General features: G+C 35.2%; 1 protein-coding gene and 1 long non-coding RNA gene across 7 annotated transcripts in view; one reads left to right on the forward strand and one right to left on the reverse strand.

The window, feature by feature from the left end:
* CTNNA3 (catenin alpha 3) overlaps positions 1–24,143 on the reverse strand; it is a 1,348,033-nt gene that overhangs the window by 1,176,569 nt on the left and 147,321 nt on the right. The gene's annotated exons all lie outside the window — the stretch shown is intronic.
* On the forward strand, positions 16,725–22,596 carry LOC116667180. The gene is made up of 3 exons (XR_004323972.1): positions 16,725–17,314; positions 20,366–20,370; positions 22,586–22,596. It is a non-coding gene; the product is annotated as an uncharacterized LOC116667180 (long non-coding RNA).

Consider the following 24,143-nt stretch of genomic DNA (forward strand, 5'->3'; position numbering starts at 1 on the left):
TAATTCCCAGATCTTGCCCCAAGAAAAAAATAAGGCATATGAGTGCTCCTTCCTTCATACCAATATCCCTTAAATAAGTATTCATTATGTGTTTATGTACTTAACACTGTCTATGAAAAGGGCAAAGAATGAAGGCAGCACCTGCCCATAGTTCTGTTTTTATTCTGACTGAAGAATTAGAGGTAAACTTAAGATTTAACTTCCGGATAAAGGGCCAGTGGTTGGACCTAAACTCAGAGTTGATGTTATTCCCAGGACATAGTACATGGAAGAAAAAAAAAGGAAAGAAAAACAGTGGTGTAACTGACTAATACTGGTAATATGTCAAATGTGTAATGACAGTACATTGTTTAAATTTATTTGAGACTTTCGATAGTTGATAACTTCCATTTCTATCCAACTATCTCAAAAAAAGGATTCACTGCAATTAATGGAAATTCCTTGAGAGGGCTTTCAAGACACATAGATTATTTTGGAAAGGAAAATAACATAGGTAGATTACTTGCTTTTTCATTTTTATTACTTTTCTTTCTGGAATAGTATTGTTTTAAGATTTTTTTCATTTATTTATTTTTTCTGTTGAGGGTCTTGAGACTTCTTTTGGCATCCTTTTTGATTACACAAAATACAAAAAAAGCTTTTTTAAAAAAAAAATAAAAAGGTCATTTATTTTTCCAATATAAATTTCATTATGGAGGTAGTATTAATCATAGTAGCAGATACTAACCAAAAAATAGAACAAAAAGAAATGAAAATATATTGTGTCCAGGTTAGAAGATCTCTGAGAAAAGACAACTCAAAATCTCCCAATACTATACAGTAAATTACTAAGGTAATAATGTTCTGTCAGGTGAATATCCATTCCTATTGTATTTCATATGATTTGTGAGTTGGTGGTGTGTGAAGCTGGCATGGAAAAGCAAGATCAGTGGGTAATTTAGATTAAACGTGCTGAATTTACAGAATTTACACCACTTAGATGCTAAAAATTGTCAGGCATTTTGTCTCACTAAAAGTTGCTGGGAAAAGAGGCAAGTTCTTAGAACAGCAATTCTCAAGCTACTGGTCTAGGAACAAGCACTTTTCTGAACATTTGGCTTGGTAGGATAGAATGAACATAATACAGAGGGAAATATCCCAAGAGGATATTGCAAGAACATTGATATATTAGATTATTTCTCTTTTTCAGTGAGTCTTCAGAGCAGGACATTTGGAGAATCACTGACCATAAAAATTGTATTCCAAGATCTTAGAAGGAGATCCCAAGTATCTGCCTTATGTTCCTATCAATGATGATCCCTAAACCCACTATTCCTGACTTACTTATCATGTAGTCTTCATAAAAAGAACAACAATAGGGTAAAGAAAAATGAGAAGTTGCCAATGTGATATACAATTTACCTTTTTCAATTTGACATTTTCTTATATGACCACAATTAGGACATCCTTATTATTTACAGTTTTCTGAATCACCAAAAAGGACTAAATAGGGAAGAAAAAAAGGTTATACAGAGTGACTACAAAAGAGGTACTGAAGATTACTGCAAAATTTCAACAGAGTAAGAAATCATTAATCAATATGTTTCCCATTCTCTATTCCTCTTTGGGCTCTATTTGGTGCAAGTCTTGCCTAGTCAGTAAAACTCTAGGCAATATATCATCATTCTAATATTCGTATTATTGGATTTTCTGTCTTAAAATATCATACATACTCCTTTAAAGATCCAACATAAGCAACATGATGAATTAGGAGATGGGTAGTCCTAGAAAGAAAAGCTCTGGCTAACCTCTCTTTATTTTCTTTTACTTCTCACATAAAAAATAAGTTCACAAATATACGTAAGATCTTATGGTAGCGCACAGAGAAAAAATGTGACAATGAATATATATATGTTCATGTATAACTGAAAAATTGTGCTCTACACTGGAATTTGACACAACACTGTAAAATGATTATAAATCAATAAAAAATGTTACATTGTTAAAGAAAAAAAAAAAAAGAAATAAGTTCACAGAAGAACTAGGTGGCCACAGTGAGGCCAGCTATGCCATTGGTCAGCCTCCAGAAAAGAAGTGACCCTGTTTTCAATCACAGCTTTCCAAAGAATAGTATAATAATTGCATGACTTCCTTGATAGATCAAGAGAAGCTCAGATTCAGTCCAGGTTCAAGGTACCACACCCCTAGGGGAACAACAGCAAAGAGCAGCGAGATCAGCACTAGCTCTGTACAGTTTGGGGCTATCAGACATACCCAGGCTATTATGACCACTGATACTGCTTAACCTTGTGATGGGCATGTTCTTTTGGGACTTGGCATCCATTTCCACCCTCTTTCATCCCTTATCACAAAAGCTGCAAAGCTCCTTACCCTCCCTTATCACAGGAGCTGCAAAGCTAAAAACTATAGTCAAATACCCAAATACCAGTCGACTATGATGTCCTATATCCAAACAGGATCTGCCAGTGAGGTGCATTCTTGACAGACTCAGAAAACAAGAAGGGAGATAGAGGCCATCTTCTTCTCACTATGTTGGTACCGGCAAGGAAAGTTGGCAGTCATGTTTGCAGCATCTAGGTGCCTCACTATTTCTAGTTGCCAATTTTGTGGGTGTGAAAGGAAGCTGTTGTAACATAACAGTGGTAGCAGCTTCATGACCTCTGGATCTCAGCTCTGGATCTCAGTTTCAGAAGCAGCACAGCACCTCTGACTTCAACTGCCCCAGTCATTCCAGCAGGTGTTGTAACCACCTACTTCTCTTTGTTTCCTTGATTACTACTGAAAACACCTAGAATGGTTGCTATTTCCTGCACTTAACCCTGACTAACAGATGCTGTCTCCAGCTCTACTTTTTCAGCAAGAAGTGCTATAAATCAGTGTTATTGTTCAACATTCATATAATTAATATCCTTGATTAACTAACACACACTGCCAAATGTTTGCTTATGTTAAACACACTCACAAGTGATCTGAATTCATAAATATTTTCTCACATTACTTAAGGCACATCACTGAACCAGAATGGAAGTAGAATGCCACCACAATTTGCATACTTGTCTTCAAGAGAAGCTAGAATGAAGCAGAAATTTTAATCTCATACAAACTCTCAGAGCAGGACTTTGTTTGGCTCAGCTTGGGTCTGGGGTCTGGTGTCTGGTATGCAACCCTGAGAAAAATCCACTGTGGCTAGGATGAAGCTCATAGAGCAAAAATATAGCTTCGAGAAAGCAGTTCTAAAGCAATGGGTGGAGGGAAGGGTTGGTGCCCTCAGAAGGAGAGATGAACAGATTAATAGATTTTAACCATATCTGTTCAAATCCTAACTCCCCAAATCCTGCTGTTGGCCTAGGGTGTGTTATACAATATCACACACAGTTTACTTTCCTATCAAAAGAAGATAATTTTAAAACTACTTAGATCATAAAATTTTTGTGAGGATTACATTACATAAGTAATGCAATCAAAACTAGCATTCAATTACCATTATTGCTCAATTAAACTTAACTTTTTGTTTTTATCACTATCATAATGCTTCAGCTAATTAGGAGCATTGACTCAATTTGCTTGGCAAAAGAAACCAAAATTTATCCTTGATTGTATTTGCTTGAAGTCTAGACCCTACTCCTGGAAGCCAGCTAAGAAAAACTGACCACACAAACTCATTTTAGGTTATTAAGTCAAACAGGACATCATCTTTCTAGCTGAACTTAAATGATGTAAGGGTAAGACAAAAGGAATCCATGATTACAGTCATGTCCTCTAAAGAAGAGAGCAATGCACTTTTATTTCAAGATGTGTGTTCAGTTTAATTCAGTACATAAAAGATGTGTTTTTCCTGGAACTTGTTGCTACAAACCAGCATGTGCAACCAGAAATGAGGTTACTTCGTTGCCGTTATCTGTAGTTACCAAATACCAGACCAAGGGTTAGTAAACTTTGTAAAAGACAAGAGAATAAATAGGTTAGACTTTTGTGGGCTATACAGTCTTTCTAGTAAATACTGAACTCTGCACTGAAACACAAAGCAGCCATAGACAATACATTTAAAAATGAATATGGCTATGTTCCCAAAAAAATTTGTCAACAAAAACAAGCAACAGTCTAGATTTGGTACAGAGGCTATGAACTGCCAATCCCTGGTTTATATATAAATGTACAAGTAGCTTGTGTGTGTGTGTGTGTGTGTGTGTGTGTGTGTGTGTGTGTTGTGGTCTATAGTAGGGAGTAGTGTTTCAAGTTTCAAGGGAATCACATTTCTAAAAATTTGTTCATGTCATCTAAATATTTATATTCATTCTCATAAGTCTGTTTATAATAACCTCTCAAATTTTAATGTCTTAAGGGTTCATAGCAATATACCACTAATTGCTGGTGTTGTAATTTTTTCTAATATAAGCTTTTGAAGCAATAAATCTCTCTAATAACGCTTTTCAAAACTACAAATAAACAGTACATGTGGGATGTAAATCTTGAAAATGACTCAAATTTTGTTACTCATACTTTGACTCAGCCCAGTTGCGAAACTATCTCCAACATGAAGCATTCCCCAGTCTCATCCTCTCTCTGCATCCTTCTACCCCTTACACATGCTCCTCACTTTCACTTCTGTGATTCCATAGGACTTTCTCTGAAACAAGTTTCCTCTAATCCGCTCTACTTCAGTTCACCTTCCACATCACCATCAGATGCCTCTTTCTAAAACACTATGTTGCATATGCCACTTTCTCTCTCAAAATCCTTCCACTGCTTTCCATTACCTATAATAAGATGAAGCTCTATTTTGTCATTTAAAACACTCTATAATCTGATTTTCCAATTTTATATCTCACTTATCTTCTATAGAAACCACCCCATAAATTGATGTACTCATTCTTGCATTTGAATGTTTCTTTGTTCACATCCACATCTTTTCCACACTAAAGCAGACTTTCCTGCCCCATCTTCTTCACGAATTTAAATTCCTCATGCTGTTCTAGGTCCAGAGAACAAAAAAAGTTAACTCTCAAATAAAAAGTTCCTTGATCTCTCTAGTCCCCAGTAATTATTCCTCCTGTGACTCTGAAAATGAAAGTTACCGTTCGTGTCACTCCTACAGCCCTTGTCACACACTTTACTAGTGCAATTTGTGCTGCTGTTGCTGCTGCTGTTGCTGCTGCTGCTGCTGCTAATGTTTATTGGAGCAGGAGACAAGACGGACTGTTCTTGAAAGTAGGGCTGAATCTCAGACCTCTCTGGACTGTCCAGCCAACCTTTCAGGGTACTTTGTACACACACTGATTATACCATTCATTAAGGCTAAAAGACAAGAAGACATCTATGCAGTCCTCTTTGTAGTAAGTGCCTTTCAGCAATTTGAGATTCTTTTAACAGAAAAGGGCTTGAAATGATCCAATGAAGAAAAGGAAAGACACTGTGTCCCCAGGAGAGAACTCCAGGGAGTGACTATTCAGGATGTGTAAAACCCTGGACTTGTGTTTCCCTTTTACCTAGAACCCTCTACAAAACCATTTTCATAACTCCTATCAAAAGAGTAGGTAAGAAAAGTTTTTTAAAGTACAGATCATTCAGGATTGTTCCTTCTTAGAAACATCAAGGGGATGTTTCAATGTTTGATGAGGAAGCTGTAACAAAGGCTTTAAAGGACTTAATGTTTTGTGAATGCAACTGCCTGTGCTTCTGCTGTCTCTCCTAACCATAGGTGGGTAGTTGAGAGTTAGCATTGCTTCTGTCAGATGCCCTGGAAGTATTTAGTTTCAAGCTAGAAAGATTCAGTGACATTTTACATCATTTTAAATAATAATGCCTTATGTATGTGGTATCATTATAAACAGTAACTTTTGATATTTTTAAAAGGTTGCATTCTATTTAGAAAGTAAACATTTTTACACAGAATTTTATTTTTTAAATCACTATATTATTCTTATTCTCCAGCCTAAAAACAACCACTTTTCACTATTAATTACTCAACATGAGTGCCAGCTATAATACTCTTCATACAATAGAATGATGGTTTCAAAGTTGTATTTAACAGTATTTAACAGGTTGTATGTGATATAACATTGTAAACTGACTATAACTCAATTTAAAAAATACAAAAAAACCCCAAAAAACAAAAAAACAGTTTGTATTCTGGATTACAGATGGGAAAAGAAAAGTAAAGGAGGGAGAAAGAATGAGATTACAATTAGTTTTCCTAGTAAAGTTTCTTTCCAAAAACATAACTGACTAAGACCACACTCTACTTAGCTTATACATCAATTTTTGAACCCTGTTGTTAAAATGTAAAAATCCAAAACAAACAAATAAGTAAATAATAGAGGTTTTAAGTAAATAGCACATTTCAGAAAGACTTCATAGCGTTCAGGGAAAGATTTACCATAAAACAATTATCCTTGATACTTTTGTATGCCCTTATTCCAGCTTTGGTTATAACTCACATAGAGGTCAACTCAGCATCCTGGGGAGAAAACTACTGCCTATCAGGAAAATAAACAACACAGGAATATAAGACACATAGGAGACTATGAAATGTTCTTTTTATTTGGAGAAGGTGAAAACAGCCTCTCTACTGCACATACACAGAAATTAATAATAACCAAATGAATATAAAGTATTTAGTTATTTTTCCCTACATCAAAAGACTGCCATTTACCCTGTCAACTGAGAACAATTTCTCTCTTCCCAAAGTCATATTTTTGTGTCAATTTGGATATTATTTTCACCTGTATGATTTTATCTCTATAGAACTTCTTCAGGTTTGTTGTCTACCTGTCAGGTTACTTTTCACATTCTTATTTTAGTTTGCATCTAAAATTTTGTATATGCTTCCAAAGAAGAATCAAGACTCTTTCTGAAGTTAATTTCACTCAATTATCAAACGACATACTAAAGACATACTAATATGCATCACAATTTGTTTCTGCCAAAACACATTTTCTCTTCTCATCTGTGCAATGCTGTTTTTTCTAATTACATGTGATGCCTTATTAATGGTATCTCTTAGAGGAAGTATGCCCAGATTCCTTTTTAAAATGTAAGCAATCTAAATATGCTCAAAGTTGTGCCACATAATAATAAAATAGAGTTAGAAACAACACAACAAAAGTTTTTTGGAGTGATTAACCCAGCAATAGTTTTACATACTCAGTCAACTAATCAAATATAATGGTGAAGTATAAATACAATAGTATAACCAATTCTTTCCTCCTTTAACTACTTAATTATAATTGTTCCATTCTGGAAGCGTTTTGGTGTCATCATTGCTTTTAGGATAATCGGATATGCAAAGCCAAAAACTAGGATGTATTTTTCTCACTAGAAGGAATTTCAAATTTAGCAGCACATTCATGTGTGAACAAAGTCAAAGAAGATGGCAAGAGTAAAATATGAGTTTATCTATCTCTTAAGAGGGACAAAATTAGCTTAAGGGGAAATGAGGGTAGAGAAATATCACAAACTTGGAGATGTAAACCAGTATTTGAAAATCTAAATATTGTATGTCAGTAGCCGATGTATACACATAAAATTGTTTCTGAAGTATCACAAATAGTTTCTTATTTTCCCAGATTCCTATCACTTTCCTACTGGTTTCTAGTGTAATTTAAAGATCTGACTTTAGAAGCACTTTAAGTGATCTTAGTCATGTCATAGTGAAAGTCCACAATAAAAGATAATGATTGGGTGCTCCCTACATTTAAATGTAGAATGATGAGGGAGCAGATTGGAAATCAAGACATACTGAACAAAAATTAAAATGTTGAACTGGAGTCAAATCTCATAACAACACCAATTTCAGAGGGAATACTACCTTAATTGTTAAAAGTCTGCAGCCTGACCATGCCTAGTTAAGTTTATGACTATGCATTACTATCTTGGTAAACAAAACATTGATAGAATCTCCCATATTTTTCCCATGCCCAACAACCATACTATACGTGAGATATTATGATATCAGCCCTGTTAAGTTTAGATGAGCTTAGTCCCTTACAATTGTCCCTACTTTAAGATTTTGTTTTCTATTAGACTTTCATATCAATCAAATATTGCTTTTTAAGATTAACATACAGAAATCTGCTGCATTTCTTTACACTAACAATGAAATATCAGAAAAGGAAAGTTAAAAAGTAATCCCTTTTAAAATCACATCAAAAAATAAAATACTTAGGAATAAACCTGACCAAGGAGGGGAAAGACTTATATGCTCAGAACTATAAAACATTGATTAAGAAAACTGAAGATGATTTAAAGAATGGAAGGATATTCCATTCTCTTGGGTTGGAAGAATTAATATTGTGAAAATGGTCATACTACCCAAAGTAATCTACAGATTTAATGCAATCTCTATCAAATTACCTATGACATGTTTCACAGAACTAGAATAAATAATCCTAAAATTTATATGAAATCACGGAAGACCCAGAATTGCCAAAGCAATACTGAGGAAAAAGAACAAAGCTGGAGACATAACACTTTCAGATTTCAGATAATACTGCAAAGCTGCAGTAATCAAAACAGCATAATACTGACACCAAAACAGACATGTGGATCAATAGAACAGGATAGAGTCCAGAAATAAACCCACATACTTACGGTCAATTAATCTTCAACACAGGAGGCAAGAATATACAGTGAAGAAAACACAGTCTCTTCAGCAAATGGTACTGGGAAAGCTGGACAGTCACATGTAATCAGTAAAGTTAGAACACTCCCTCACACCATACACAAAAATAAACTCAAAATGGTTTAAAGACTTAAACATAAGACAGGACACCATAAATCTCTTAGAAGAGAACATAGACAAAATATTCTCTGACATAAATCATAGTAATGCGCTCCTAGGTCAGCCTACTGAGGCAAGAGAAATAAAAACAAAAATTAACAAAAGAGACCTAATTAAACTTATAAACTTTTGCAAAGCAAAAGAAACAATAAACAAAATGACAACCTATGGATGGAGAAAAAATCATGCAACTAACAAGGGCTTAATTTCCAGAATATACAGTTCATACAACTCAGTAACAAAAAAACAAACAACCCAATCCAAAAATGGGCAGAAGATCTAAATAGACACTTCTCCAAAGAAGACATACAGATGGCCAATAGGCACATGAAAAATTGCTCACTATTGCTAATTATCAGAGAAATGCAAATCAAAACTACAATGAGGGATCACCTCACACTAGTCAGAATGGCCATGATTAAAAAGTCCACAAATGATAAATGCTGGAGACGGTGTGGAGAAAGGGAACCTTCCTACACTGCTAGTGGGAATGTAATTTGGTGCAGCCACTATGGAAAACAGTAAACAGAGTCCTCAAAAAACTAAAAATAGTGTTACCATATGATTCAGCAATTCCACTCCTGGGGACATATCTGGAGGGGACTCAAATTCAAAAGAGACATGCCCCCAATATTCATAGCAGCACTATTTACAATAGCCAAGACATGGAAGCAATCTAAATGTGCATTGACAGATGACTGGGAAAAGAAGACATGGTATGCATATACAATGTAATATTACTCGGCCATAAAAAAAGAACAAAATAATGCCATTTGCAGCTACATGGATGGACTTAAAGATGACCATACTAAGTGAAGTAAGTCAGACAAAGACAAATATCATATGCTATCACTTATACGTAGAATCTTTAAAAATGATACAAAGGAATTTATTTTCAAAACAGAAAGAGACTCACGGACATAGAAAACAAACTTATGATTACCAAAGGGGAAGGATGGGAAATTCCTAAACTAGGAATTTGAGGTTAGGAGATACAAACTACTATATACAAAACAGATAAACAAAGTCCTACTGTATAGCACAGGAAACTATATTTAATATCTTGTAATAACCTATAATGAAAAAGAATATATATGTGTAATTGAATTGCGATGCTGTACACTTGAAACTAACACAATATTATAAATCAACTACAATTTTCTTCAATGCTAGAAAACAAACATAGGAAAAAAACAAATACTGCTTTTTAAAATCCTTTGTCATATATTCTCCATACATCATTTCATACAGCCCTTTTATCTGATTCCCATTTATTAAACATTCTAAATAATCTTTTTATTTAATATTTTATGGAACTATCTTTAAAAACATGAGTTCTATGGTTGCCTTTTGGGGTTGTACCATGCATGACCATGTGACATTAAGTTTCTTAACCTTTCTGGGCAGTAAAATTGAGTAATATTTGTACTTACCTCATTAAACTATTTTGATAACCAAATGAGTTAAAACAGGAACTCAAGTTAATATATGCAAAAATACATGTAAAACTGACACAGATTATGAAACTCAGTAAATATTATAGCTATAAAACACCCAATTTTCTTAACAAAGTAGGAAATACAATTTTTTAAATTAAAGAATTTTTTAAATGTGTGTACCACCATCATAGACATATGACCATATATACTGAGTGAAAGAGAGGAGTAACAGAAACTGAACAAATTTTACATAGCACACTCTGTCCCTCCATAGCTCAGAGTTATGGCTGAGATGGTGGTGCTCAGATCACTTTGCTTGCCGCTTCTACTGGTTAGAGGCAGATAATGTAGAAGCTACAAGATGGAATAAGCTGGAATTTATTCCTAGATCCCTGAATCACCAGGTGGAGGAAAGATGCCCAGCAAGTATGAACACACATTGGATTGTTAGATGAGCCAGGGAAAAATATCTATTATGAGCTCCCCACTGAAATGAGGGGGTATCTCTATCACAAAAGTAACTGGTATCTTAACTAAACCAACCCATTTCTCCTATACTTTCTCATTTGCTTTGTTGAAAACTTGTGTTGGTATAAGGAAGCGTATAAGTACACTGCTCTGATGTAGATGCTTGTATCTTCTGTCTACAGGTCCAAAGCAGCTGGGGGAAAAAAGGTAGAGGGTTAGAAAAGTGTACCTGGACCAATGCTAATTTTCTGTACATTTCATGAGCTGAAAACCCTTACTAAGACTAACAAAAAAAAAATTTCCTGGTCACTTAATTTAAACCTTTAATGTCACTGCATAAAAAATTACATGAGATATAAATTAATTTTATTATTCAACTCATTTAAAAATCATGGTATAGACTAGTGGCATTCCTTTCATTTATTCTTATGGACTTGTTAATATATGTTTAGTCAGCATGTTTTCAAATAGATAAAAAGGATGTTGAGAACAGGGAACATAGGTTTCAAGCGTTTTTGTAGTCCTCACATCCTACTGTACAATGCTTTGCCATAACAGTCAAAAAATAAGTGATTTGATTTAACTTGGGACCACGTCTGTTCTTCTGCCATATAAAATTTATATTAACTTACTAGTTGGAGTGCTTTTTTAAGACATAGCAATAAATATGCTTATTTCTATTTTTAAAAATACATGAGAATATAAGTTGCTAAAAGAAGACATATAGTGCTATTCATTATATCCTAAAATCATTCTGATTTCCAGATTTTTCTCCTTATTTTCAAGTTTCCCTCTCCATCATATTATCCCTCAAAAATATGTAAAATAAAATAATAGAAATTCAAGGATTTCTCATGAAGGGCATTTTAGCCCCCCCTAAAGTTCAAACCAATTTAATACTTTGTGAAGCTGCTGCACTAACTCTCTGAGAAACATACATATGTTTAAGAAACTTTTAGATCAGTTTCTCAAAGTCACTCCAGTCTTTCAGGTAAATACACAGTTTAGTTGATTTTTTAAAGGCACAGTCACATTATATATCTGATAGATCACTTGCAGCTTGTCTAGATATACAGACTGCTTTAAACAAATGATGTTTCCTTATCCAACATACTAGAACTTGTGAATAATAAGAAAAAGAGGTAAGTGGGGTTTAAAACAAGAAGAGAGCCAAAGGAAAAGGAAAAATGAGTAGTTTTTGTAGCCAAGACTTCGTCCTGCCAAAGGAAGGTGAAGCAATATTAATCCTGGCCTTAGTTTTGAATGCTTTTGTCTCTATGAGGAGGAAGATATATTAGTTAGTCAAAATATTTATTTTACCTAGTAAGGGCCAGAAACTGTTCCAGGGTCTTTCTGCAATGAGAATGAGGTTTGCTATAAGTATAACATGATAATCAACTGTCAGATACATAAACCAAGGATGGAAACCATTGCTCTCTTGTCTCCTGCAAACTCTTTGTTAAGACAAAGTAGCACATTTGTGTCCCTCTTGAGTCAAAGGCCACAGAAAAAGCTATATCCTCATAATTAGAATATCTTTCCAAAATCATCATGTAACAACTCAATGATTGATCATTTACTAGTTGTTAGGCACCTGGGCAGATGTGTGAAAGGTACACTGCATGGTTTCACTCATCAAGGAACTCACACATTTTTGAGGGAGGTTTGATTTACAAAAAGCCTACACTGCAGTCATATTAAACTACCTGTAGTTCCTAGATGTTCCCTTCTGTTTCATATCTCTATGCTTTTGCACATATATTAATCACTACATGATAGAATTATGTTTTCCCCCTAGTCTGCTTGTCCTATCCACTCTTTAAAGTGTGACTTAAGACCCACCCTCTATAAAACCCTTCATGACCCTTTCCCCAAATTGAATTGATCAGGTCCTGCTTTTATAGCTGTATATGTTTACTCAATTATCACATTATATTACAATCACTTGCTCACATGTTTCTCTCCCCTCCTAAGCTATGAGTTCCTTGAAGACTTGAATATTATCTTTCAGTGTTGTACTCCCCATAATACAGTTCAACAAGCTAAATAAACGTGGGATGCATGACAAAAGAATGAACAATACCTGCAGTAAAGAATGTTATGATACCAAAAGAAAGAAATACTTATGTAAAACTTACAAAATACATATAAAATCTATATACTGAACACTAAAAGGCACTAACAAAAGAAATCAAAGAAGACCTAAATAAATGCAGGTATACCATGCTAATAGATTAGAAGACTAAATATTGTTAAAATGTCAGCTCTTCCCAAAATTATCTATAGATCTCAATCAAAATCCCAGCATAATATTTTATTGAAATCCACAAGAAGATTTTAAATTTTGTATGGAAAGACCAAAGCAATTTTTAAAAGACTTACTAGAAAGCCACAGTAATCAAGACAATGTGATTTTGGCTCAAGAGCAGACATATAGACCAATGGAACAGAAGAGATTCTATAAAAAGCCTTGTACATATATGACTGTTTAATTCTTTTCAAAAGTGCAAAGGCAATTCAGTGGAGAAAGAATAGTCTTTTCAAGAAATGATGCTGGAAGAATTGTACATAATATACCAAAAAAAAAAAAAAAAACCCCAATGTATACCATATACAAAAGTAACTTGAAATGGATCATAGACCTGAAAGTCTTAACAGTTAAAGCTCAAACAATGCAAATGAAAGCAATTAGGTAAAACTTTTAGAAGAAAATATACGAGAAAATTTCAGTGGCCTTGGGCTAGGCAGTGACTTCTTATGTATGACACAGAAGCACAATCCATGAAATAAAACTTGATAAACTGGACTTCATCAAAATTAAAATATTTTCTCTACAAAAGACAGTGTTAAGAAAGTGAAAAGGCGAGCCATAGACTGGAGAAAATATTTGCAAAGCATATATCTGATAAAGGACTTGTATCTAGAACATATAAGAAATTATCAAATAATAAGAACACAACCTCCCTGTTATAGGCTGAATTGTGTTCCCCCAAAATTCATTTGTTAAAGTCCTAACCCCAGTACCTCAGATTGTGACTGTATTTGGAGATAGGGCCTTTAAAATGGTTATTAAGTTAAAATAAGACTGTTAGAGTGGACCCTATTCCAATCTGACCTTATAAGAAGGGAAAATTTGGACACAAAGAGTCTCTAGTAGTGTACACACAGAGAAAAGACTGTATGAAGGCAGCCATTCACAAGCCAAGGGGAGAAGCTTCAGAAGAAATCAAACATGCTGACACCTTGACCATGGATTTCTAGTTTCCAGAACCGAGAGAAAATAAATTTCTGTTATTCAAGCCACTCAGTTTTAGGTATGTTGCGGCAGTCTAGTAAACTAATATACTTCCATGAAAAAAAAAAATTGGTAAAAGATTTTAAGAGACACATCACCAATAAAAGATACATGGATGACAAGTATATGAAAAGATGCTCAATATAATTAGTCATTAGAGAAATACAGATTAAAACCACAAAGAGGTACACTAAATTCCTGTTAGAATAGCTAAAACTGAAAATGTTTTTTAAACTCTCACTAGAGAGTTCTCATAAGGATACAGAAAAACTGAACGTCTTACACTTTGCTGCTGGGAATGCAAAAAGGTACAGCCACTTCGGAATACAGTTTGGTAGATACCCATAAAGTTAGTCATATGCTACTCTATTACATTCACTAAACCTGCACACAAATACTTACAGCAGCTTTTTTCATCATAGCCAAAAACTGGAAATAACTCAAATGTACTTCAACTGGTGAATGCAGAAACAAATTGTGATACAATCATACACTGGAATACTACACAGCAACAAAAATAAACCGTTGGTACACACAACTGGGTGCATCCTAAATGTATTGTGTGAAGTGAAAGAAGCCACACTCAAACAGCTACATGTTGTATGATCTCATTTATGTGAAATTCTAAAAAAGGCAAAACTAGAGACAACAAAGGAAGCAACAGTTGCCAGGGGCCAAGGGTCAGGGGAGGGGTCTAGGTACAAGGAGCACGGGGGAGTTTGGGGGAGGGAACTGTTCTATATTTTTATTGTGGTGGTAGATACACAGCTGCATGCATTTTCAAAATACATAGAACTGTACACTATTAAGGGTGAATCTTCTGTATACAAATTATAACTCAATAAACTTGACCTAAAAAAATTCCCAGCTAAGGAAGGCTTCCCCCAAAAGTCAGAGCATACCTGGAAAGAGGGTAGGAAAGACAGTGAGTTGTAAATAGTTATAATCTGACTATATCCCTGTATTATTTCAAGATTATAATAATTTTTAAACAAAGAAGCAGGAATATACAGAGAGATGTATCACTTTAAGATTTCCATTTACACTTATCTGAAACTCTTAATCTCAAAGACTTCTGCAGTTTATTGATTACCATGAGTTTAACACAGTGAAAGTTCAATAAATGCAAATAGAGGCAATAGGTAAAGGAGATCTAGCTTTTATTGGGTTTGAGGAAGTAGTCTGAATTAGATTTAACCAGAGGTGAGAAATCACTGTAATTTCTTTAGCAAAGGGGGAAAGCATAATGAAAATTGTGTGTTAGGAAAATTATTCTAGCAACAATGTATGGAACAGATTTGAAGGAAAATACTGAAGCAAAGAAACAAAAGATAGCTGCAGTGATGAAGAGGGGCCCCAGGCCAGGGTAATGACCACAGGATTGCATTCATTAATTCCAAAATGCATGTCTTTCCCATGTTTTACTGCATACCCAGAAACAATGTCACATGAAGGTTATACGAAGGTTACTTGAAATTGAGACTCAGATGTCAACTTGTCTAAAATTAAAACTCTCTAGTGACTGTGTTGACTCATGTAAGGTCATGGCAAGAGCCCCAAGTCAGGTGGCAGAGGCACAGTGGAAGTTAGACCTGGTTATGATAGAAATTAATCCCACCTTTATTTTCTTACCATTGGCTTTTTGTTTCCTGCTAGTAATAGGCGTTAATCTTCCCTTGGAACAGTGGTATGTAGCTTCACTGCAGCATTTCTAGTCAGAGGAATTGAATTGGCAGACCCAGCCAAGTCCACAATTTACAGAAAAGGCCCCACTTTCATCTGAATTGACTCAAAAAAGCTCTCGCTCAAATAAAGCAACTTGAAGTCTCTTCCCTTGAAGGCCCACTGTTATCACCTGATAAGAAACATCTCTTGGTTGGTTTTCTTTTGTTTCACCAAGATTAGTATTTTCCCCTGCAGGGATATCAATAATGCCATACCTTCTGTTATTTAAAAATTTCAAATTATAAGCCTGTTATCTAAAAAGCTGCTGAAAAATTATAGTAAAGCTGCTAAAAAGCAACTCAAACGTAGGGGAATTTTAAAAGGTAAGTCAGTAGTGACATAGGTGACACAACATAAACTGTGAAGTCAAAAGTGTCAATTTATGTGGCAACTGCACAATTGTATGGGCTATCAGAAGCAGACTTCTCCAAATTCATTCACCTGTTCTATTTGTGGGATTGACCAAGCCTGGGAATAAGGGTCTCCTTTAACCAGAAACATACATAGGCTCTCTGGATAAAGCTGAAGTTTGCCTCCATAAACAAAGTCTTTTTGCAGATGTCACCTCATATCTGAGGTAGATATCACACTGCTTATCTGGATACTGATCTTCACTCCCTTCCTCTTCCACATGGGTTTATGAGGCCCCACCCTTTCCCTAGTCCTCAATTCCAGTGGATCTTCTGGTTCCTGATGGTCAGCTAAACACTTAAGTGCTATTCTTGCTTTACTATGTATTCCTAATTTCTGTACTCTTGCTTGATTTATGATCTGTGACTTACTTTAACAGTTAGTAATCGTATACACATTCAGTTTCTATTTCCCTCCAATACTTTGTAGGTCCTTATATCCCCCAAGTGTAACTTCTATGAGCCTCATTTGTAAGATGAGGAAAATAATAATATTATTGTAGTTAGCACAAAGGTTAAATGAAATAATAAGTAAAGTGATTAGCACAGCCTGAGATAGTAAAAGCTGCTAAATAATTGCTAACTGCATCCAAGCATACCTACACCTGGATAACAGAACTTTATCTTCTGATTTTGTTCTACATTCATATAAGTAGGTAATAGCCATTTTCCACCATAAGGGACAATTCCTTTTTTATGCTTAAAGAATTATGGAATCCCTTCTCACCCTCTCCTTCTGAAGGTTAAGTAAATTCAGTTTCTTTCCAGTGACTCATACTTTCTCATCCTTTAGTCATTTTTACTACTTTCTTCCATTTACGCTCTCCAATCTTATTTTAGTTCGGAAAGAATAATACAAATTTCCAATAATGTTGACACCAAATTCAAAAAGCACTTACCAAAACCTGTCCTCCCAAATGGTTACCTGGAGCCCCCAGTCGTGACGTAGGCCCCTACCAATGTCCTAAGCATCACACGTCACTCCAGATAAGGTTTCAGAGGAATCCAGATGCTACTAACTGCACTAAGCTCTGAAGAGCTGCTCTAACACATGGATGGTAGAAGAAAGAGCAGCAACAAAGAAGCCTGCAGGAAGTGTCAGTTTTGTGTGTGTAGTATAGTTAAGAGCTAGGTAAAATTGACCATTCTAAGCATGACCATTATGGTCTGACAGTAAGACATCCTCCTCAGCAAAAATGTCTCCTCCACTGGTTGCTGAGTTTCCTGGCCATCCCAGCACTACCTACTGTGCCGTCATTAAGCCTTTGCTAGCTGAGAGGCAGCCAGCCTTTAGACCAGGAAACCCACAGAAGAGAGGGTATTTGTGTGTCCTCTCTTGACTTCCGGCCCAGTTGCCCGAGTCAAACAGTCACTTAAACATAAAGGTGGCTACCTCCACCTAAGTTGGGTAGTGAAGGGAGAAAGGAATGTAAAATCACCCAGGTCAATCAAGGACTATTTTCATGGAAAGTGGGTCATTTGTGTTTAAGGTCTAAAAATAAGCCACCTCACATACTGAGTGGTTTCCCATAGAAGAAAAGAGTATGCACTGGGAAGAGTTAGAATTGTAACCCAGATCTCTGGGAACATTGATAGAGCTAGTGGGAAGAGCTGTGCACATAACTGATAAAGAGTCCAGCAGGCAACCTCATTCCTGTGGGAAGAGCAGAATCCTGAGTCCAGCTTCAGTCCTGGCCATCCTAGCTATCACAGCACATCTTCTGGGAAGACACAAAAGTGCTCAGACTTGTTGCTATTAGAAATCTGTAGATGAGGGGGCTCCAAACTCTGAAGACAAACATGAAGGGACCTCTAGGAACCCCAAGCTTGGGACAGACGGAGAAGGGCATCCTGCTCACACTAACAATTTAACAGGGATTAGTGCATCTGAGAATGTTTGTGAGGGAGGTAGAGGCTGGGAAATTAGAAATACAGATCTTTGTTAAGATTCTAAATTGGTGGTCCCCAGGCAACAAGAGACAGCATGGGGTCACAGAGTGTGCTGGGAGGAGAAGAAGAAAAAGATGGGAAATAAATAAGTAAAAATGTAGCTAAAATAGTACAGGGATACAAGGGTGGTATTCCTTGTATAAAGGAGTATTAATTTTTAATAACAAGAAATGAAGACACTGAAAAGAAGTGAGAGGCTATATGGCCCAGAGGTTGCTTGAATCAACTGTTTTCTTATTGTACTTGATTCTTTTTTCCCTAATACGGATCAGTACAGCAAGTATTACATGGGCAGCTAAATCAAACTAAATTCACTTTATAAAACAATTTTCTCTCTATCTCTGTTAGTATATCTGTTACAGATTCCATGGGTGTCTTTTATATGCCTAATATTTAGCTTTCACTTGTAGTAAATTATTCGAACTCAATTTAAAGTGAAATATGTTTTTGTTTAATTACTAAAGTACATTTTTTAAGGGACAATGCAGATTACAAGTGAGTAATTTCCCCCACTCCTCATCCAGGCTACCACTGCAACCACCATCCATATAAGCAAACTAGTCTTTTTGGTTGAGAAAAATGAACCATTACTTCTAAACCTAAGTTGCAACTATCATTTTGCATTTGCGCATTTATTCACTGGAAGCTTATGTGGTAGGTGATTTTCGCTCTTTTGACAAGAACCAAACATTTAAGCATGGAAAGAGGCCAAGAAGAGCACCTTGGCCCACCTTCTTAGAGGCTTAGATAAGTATCTGAAGAAAATCAATATCATGGAAATGAAATGCCAAATTGTTTTAACACTGCTTTTTCACTATGGCATCTAGTACTTAGCTACTTTTCTTGAAGAGAAAACTCATCACAGATGTCTTTAGCATAAAGCACCAATCTTGACGTAATTTTATTCTCATGTGTTTTTCCACTGGTCCTAAGTTCTGAAGACCCTAATTTGCTTTCCATCACCTATGTCCTAACCTGAATTTGTCCAAGAGTACATCTTGTGCTAACTCTCACCTTCTCTACCCTTCTTAATGGTGAAGCACCTTATTTGTTTTTCAAATTGATGCTGTTGAACAATTTACTTATTTGAACAGAAATGTCACAACATTTATTGAAGAATATCTCAAATTATTTTTTTAAAGAAAGAAAATAAAGTATATTACCATGAGATAAATGGGAACCTGATTTTTTAATCCTTTCAGACACTTATGGTCAAAATCTGAATAGCCAAGATAATGGCAGCCACATTAGTCCAAAGCATTGAGCACATTCTCTGGGGAAAAAAAAACTGAAAAACAAATAAAACTACAGGCATACCTCAGAAGTACTGTGGGTTCATTTCCAGACCACTGCAATAAAGCAAATATCTCAAAAAGGCGAGTCACACACTTTTTTTTGGTTTCCCAGTGCATATAAAAGTTATGTTTACACTATACTGTGGTCTATTAAGTGTGCAATAGCATTGTGTCTAAAAAACAATGTACATACCTTAACTTAAAAATACTTTATTGCTAAAAAATGCTAGCCATCATCTGAGCCTTCAAGTACAAAGATCACTGATCACAGATCACCATAACAAATATAACAATGAAATACTTTGAAATAGTTTGTGAGAATTACCCAAATGTGATACAGAAACACAAAGTGAGCAAATGCTGTTGGAAAACTGGCAGTGATAGACTTGCTCGATGCAAGGTTGTCACAAAGCTCCAATTTATATTAAAAAAAAAATCTGTGAAGGGCAACAAAGCAATGTGCAATAAAATGAGGTATGTCCTGTACACAAAACCTATGCCCTCAACATAACTAAAAAAGAGAGAACAACCTAATGTCATGTAATTTGAAAATTCACACCAAATCCCATACTCCTCACAATGCTGGCATAAGCCTTCCTGGAGAGCAGGACAGTCTGGGAAAGAAAACCACACTGAATATAGAAGAGAGAGCCCATCAGCAATATTTGCAATTCATCTAAAATCAGAGTTAGAAAAAGAAATTCCACCCTACTTGCAAAATTACTGAAAAAAGTCCTGGTAGATCAGAGCCAACTAAAGGGAAGTAACAGTGTCTGGCACTCTAAGAAGTAGGTTTAGAAAAGCTTTGGGGAAGAAGAGGATATAAAGGAATAGAGAGGCACCCTCTGGAAACTGCACAGTGAACATAAAAAAAAAATTAAAAACAGAAATTCAGGATCCTGCAAGACAAAAGAATATTTTAAAAACTGAAGTATTAATAACCCAACCCCAACCACGTAAAGTCATTCAGGAAACAAAGCACATTTTTGCAACCTTGACAGAAGAGCTCGTACTAGGATCTTGTAAACCATCCCAAACCATCACAGAAATGCAGAGGCTCAAGCAATCTAAAAGTATAAAACACAATATAACAAGGAAACAAATAAGAACCAAAACAATTCAGCTGATGAAAATATCTCACCAAAAAACAATTGTGAAGCAAAAGAAAATGGTAACACAATACTCCAAACTGAATTAAATAGCCTCAGAAGATTATGGAAGGCTTCCCATTAAAAAAAAAAAAGAGCGAGAGAGACAGAGACAGAGATACATACACACAGAACTATGTATTACTTGTACACTACACATTAAAATGTTAAAACCAACTTTGTCCCTGGCACTATTCAAAGTGTTGAGGAATAGAGAGAGAAGAGTTTTCTCTATGACTTTAAGGAGATTATAATACAGTGAAAGGAGACAGAAAAATTAACAAACTACAGTATGACAAGTGATGTGATAAAAGTATGCATGGAATACTTTCAAAACACCATAAAGTAGCATCTACTCCAAATTAGGAGCAGTCAAATCTGCAATCTGAAGTATAAGTAAGAACCAGGCCAGGAGACTCTGGGAGGAAAATAATCATTCAGAAGTAATGGCATATGCAAAAGCATGAAGCCACAGGAAATGTGATACATTCAAAGAACAATAAATATTTTGATATAGCTAAAAACAAGGCTCTTATTGGAAAATGAAGGGTCTTAAATGCCTTATAAAATTTGGATTTTATTCTAAAGACAATGAAGAACCACTGAAGGATTTTATGGGAGGAAAGGCTCAGATTTGCATTTTTAAATAATCTTTCTACCAATAATATATAGGCTAAATTAGAAAGGGGTAAAACTGAATGCAAGAAAATCGATTAACAGGTATTTGCTAAGGCAGGAAATACAAATGGGAAAAACGGCGTAAGAATGGAGGGCAAGACACACTCTGTCTATAGAGTGTGTACCTACTTTTACTCTAATCTGAGCACCCAACCCTCACACCTTGTGGCCTTTCCTCTTACCTTTTGAAACAGCCTGCGCTCTATGCAGTATGTATCTCTCTAAATAAATCTGCCTTTACTCAAAAAAAAAAAAAAAAAAAAAAAAAAAGAATGGAGGGCAAGACAAGATAATAGTAAATTTTTGACATATTGAGCTGGAAAAGCCCATTAAGTAACCAGATAAAGTTTGGCATTATAGAGAAATACTTGGGATAGAAATGAAGACATGGGAATCATCTAATCATCAGAGTAGAGGCAGTTTTTGAGTATATATGGTAAGACTCTATAGGATATACAGAGAGTGAAGAAAAAAGAAAAACGAGGAGGAAGGAAAAGGAAAACTAGTCATGTTCTGGGAAACATCAACATTTACCCAGAGAGAATTTGAGATGTGTCCAGACAAATAGGAAGAAATTTTGAAAAAAAAAATAAAGAAAATTAAGATTTTCAGGAAGGAAGGCCAAGTTGACAATGTTAAGTGCCTTACAGAAGTTAAAAGGTCTGAAACACATCAATTCCAACAGTGATTATATCAAGAACAAGGTTGGTGCAATAAATGGGCAGAAACCAGATTACTGAGAAGTAAAAAGTAAATCAGAGGTTTAAAAAAGGTACTATATACAAACCCGTCCTTAGAAAGGTTTGACTTTTTGATTCACTAGCATCATTAACCTTTCATATTATTCATTTCTTCAACAAATATTTATTGAGCACCACTTAATATTAAGAGAGGCAAGGTGCTTATATTCTAATGGGGAAAGTCAGGCAATAAACAACCAAAAAATGTAAATGTACAAGATAATCTCATAAAATGATAAGGGTTATGAAGAGGTAAGGAGATGTGGCAAGACGGTTCTTCCTTAGATAGATCAGAGAAGTTCTCTCTAAGGAAAGGATATTTAAACTGAAATCTGAATTACCAGAAGGATCCATCCTATGAAGCTCTGGTGGAAAAGCAGTCCAAGAAGTGGGAACAACAAATGCTAAGGAGAAGATAGTAAGCACATAATTAAAACCTCCAAAGCAATTACTAAAACTGGTATTTACACCTGCCTTACAACTGTTGTTAAAACCATCTCCTCACTGAGTCCATTGGCAATGCTGCTGAGTGGGTCAAAATAGGGCAAATCAGCTAACTCATATTAAAATAGAAAAACAGGAATCACAGAAAAAATTCATCACAGAAAACTTACCTCCTCCTCATTTAACAATTAAAAATGGAAGTATTCATGTTCAGGGAAAAGCACAAAAATGTTAATAACAAATTGCCCTAAGTCTGAATGCAGTTTGAAGATCCTTGAAGCATTAAAAATGCCTGTGCTTTCTGAAAGTAGCTTTACTAAGAAGGGCCTTCAGACGTCACTTCTTTGGTCTCCTAATTTCAGAAGCCTCACCTACCCCAAACCATGATAAAAACTCATGAGAGGAATATTCTTATAGCATAGCTTTTATGCTGAGTTTGGTTTTATATGCTTAACATCTATTTGAAAAAAATATATTTATATTACTTGTATTCATTTATTTTCATGGTCAATTTTGGAATTTTTATGTTATCTGATACTTAATGGGAACAGAATGCCAGTTAATAATAATTAGCTTCAGGAAAATACTCAATTCCTCCACTTCTGTCCAAGAACTGATGTAGTTCAGTAAGCAGGTTAGCTCATCTAAAATCTTTCAGAAACTTTGCTATGAGGAATAGAAGAGAGATAAGACTGTTACAGGGGGGGATACTGCTTTGAATGATAGTTGTCATTGTTAAGACCAAACTTTAATAGGTTAACACGCTAGGGAGAGGAAATGAGTAGAAAAGTAAAGTAAAGAGAAAATAGGCATTCTTAGTGGAGCACAGTCCTCAAAGGACAGAAGGAAATCTGAGACCAGGAACATTGTATTATTCTGGGACACAGAGGAAACTAAGTATAAGTTGTGACACTGGGATCTCAAAACAGTTACAGAAAGCCAACTATCCAAACCAGGTGAAATGCTTAACATAATCAAACTGGATTCCACTAAAGCAAAGAAGTGAGTTTTTTTTTAATTGTTTTATTATTTTAAAGTTGCTAATAATTAGAGTTATTTAACTCAGCACAGCATTCTTCTAGATGACATTATGGTGTCACTGCATTATTTTGGTTAAACTCTCACAGATTTAATTTCAGAAATATCCTTCAAGTAAAATGCTAAGTTAAAAAGAAGTAGCATCTCATGATCTCTTTAAAATAATTCAACTAAATTCAAGGGCATGCTTCCTGGAAAAGATTTCTAAGATTCCTTTTATAGGCTTGATCATAACAGAAGAGTACAGCCACAGATTCCAAACCACCCAGAATTTAAGAGTACATTCCTTTACACAATAAATACATTCCTAAAAAGTTCTTTAAAAATTGAATTTGTATTGTGAAGGCCATTTGGACCTGGAAAACCCTGATTCTGCCACTTACTATTTGTGTGTTCTAGAACAAGTTACTAAGTAGGTTACTTTCTTGCAATTTTCTTAAACCTTTCCATTCTATTTGGCCTGATTTTGCTGTCTCAGAGAGCCAGCCCAACCCATCAAGATGAATCAAGAATTGCTTCTTCTATGAAATGTAATTTTAACACGAGTTGTGCAGCACCCACCTGTTGTCAAACTTCACAGACCAATGAAGTGTAGGCTAGTTTTTTTTTTTCCTTCACTGGGTAAGTGCACCAAAGAGTAGAGCTGCCATACTTAGAAAATAAAAAACAAAACACTCCCAGTTAAATTTCAATTTCCAGCAAATCATGAATATCTTTTTAGGATAAGTATGTCC

This window comes from Camelus ferus, chromosome 11 (genome assembly GCF_009834535.1).
Source record: "Camelus ferus isolate YT-003-E chromosome 11, BCGSAC_Cfer_1.0, whole genome shotgun sequence".
Lineage (NCBI taxonomy): Eukaryota > Metazoa > Chordata > Mammalia > Artiodactyla > Camelidae > Camelus > Camelus ferus.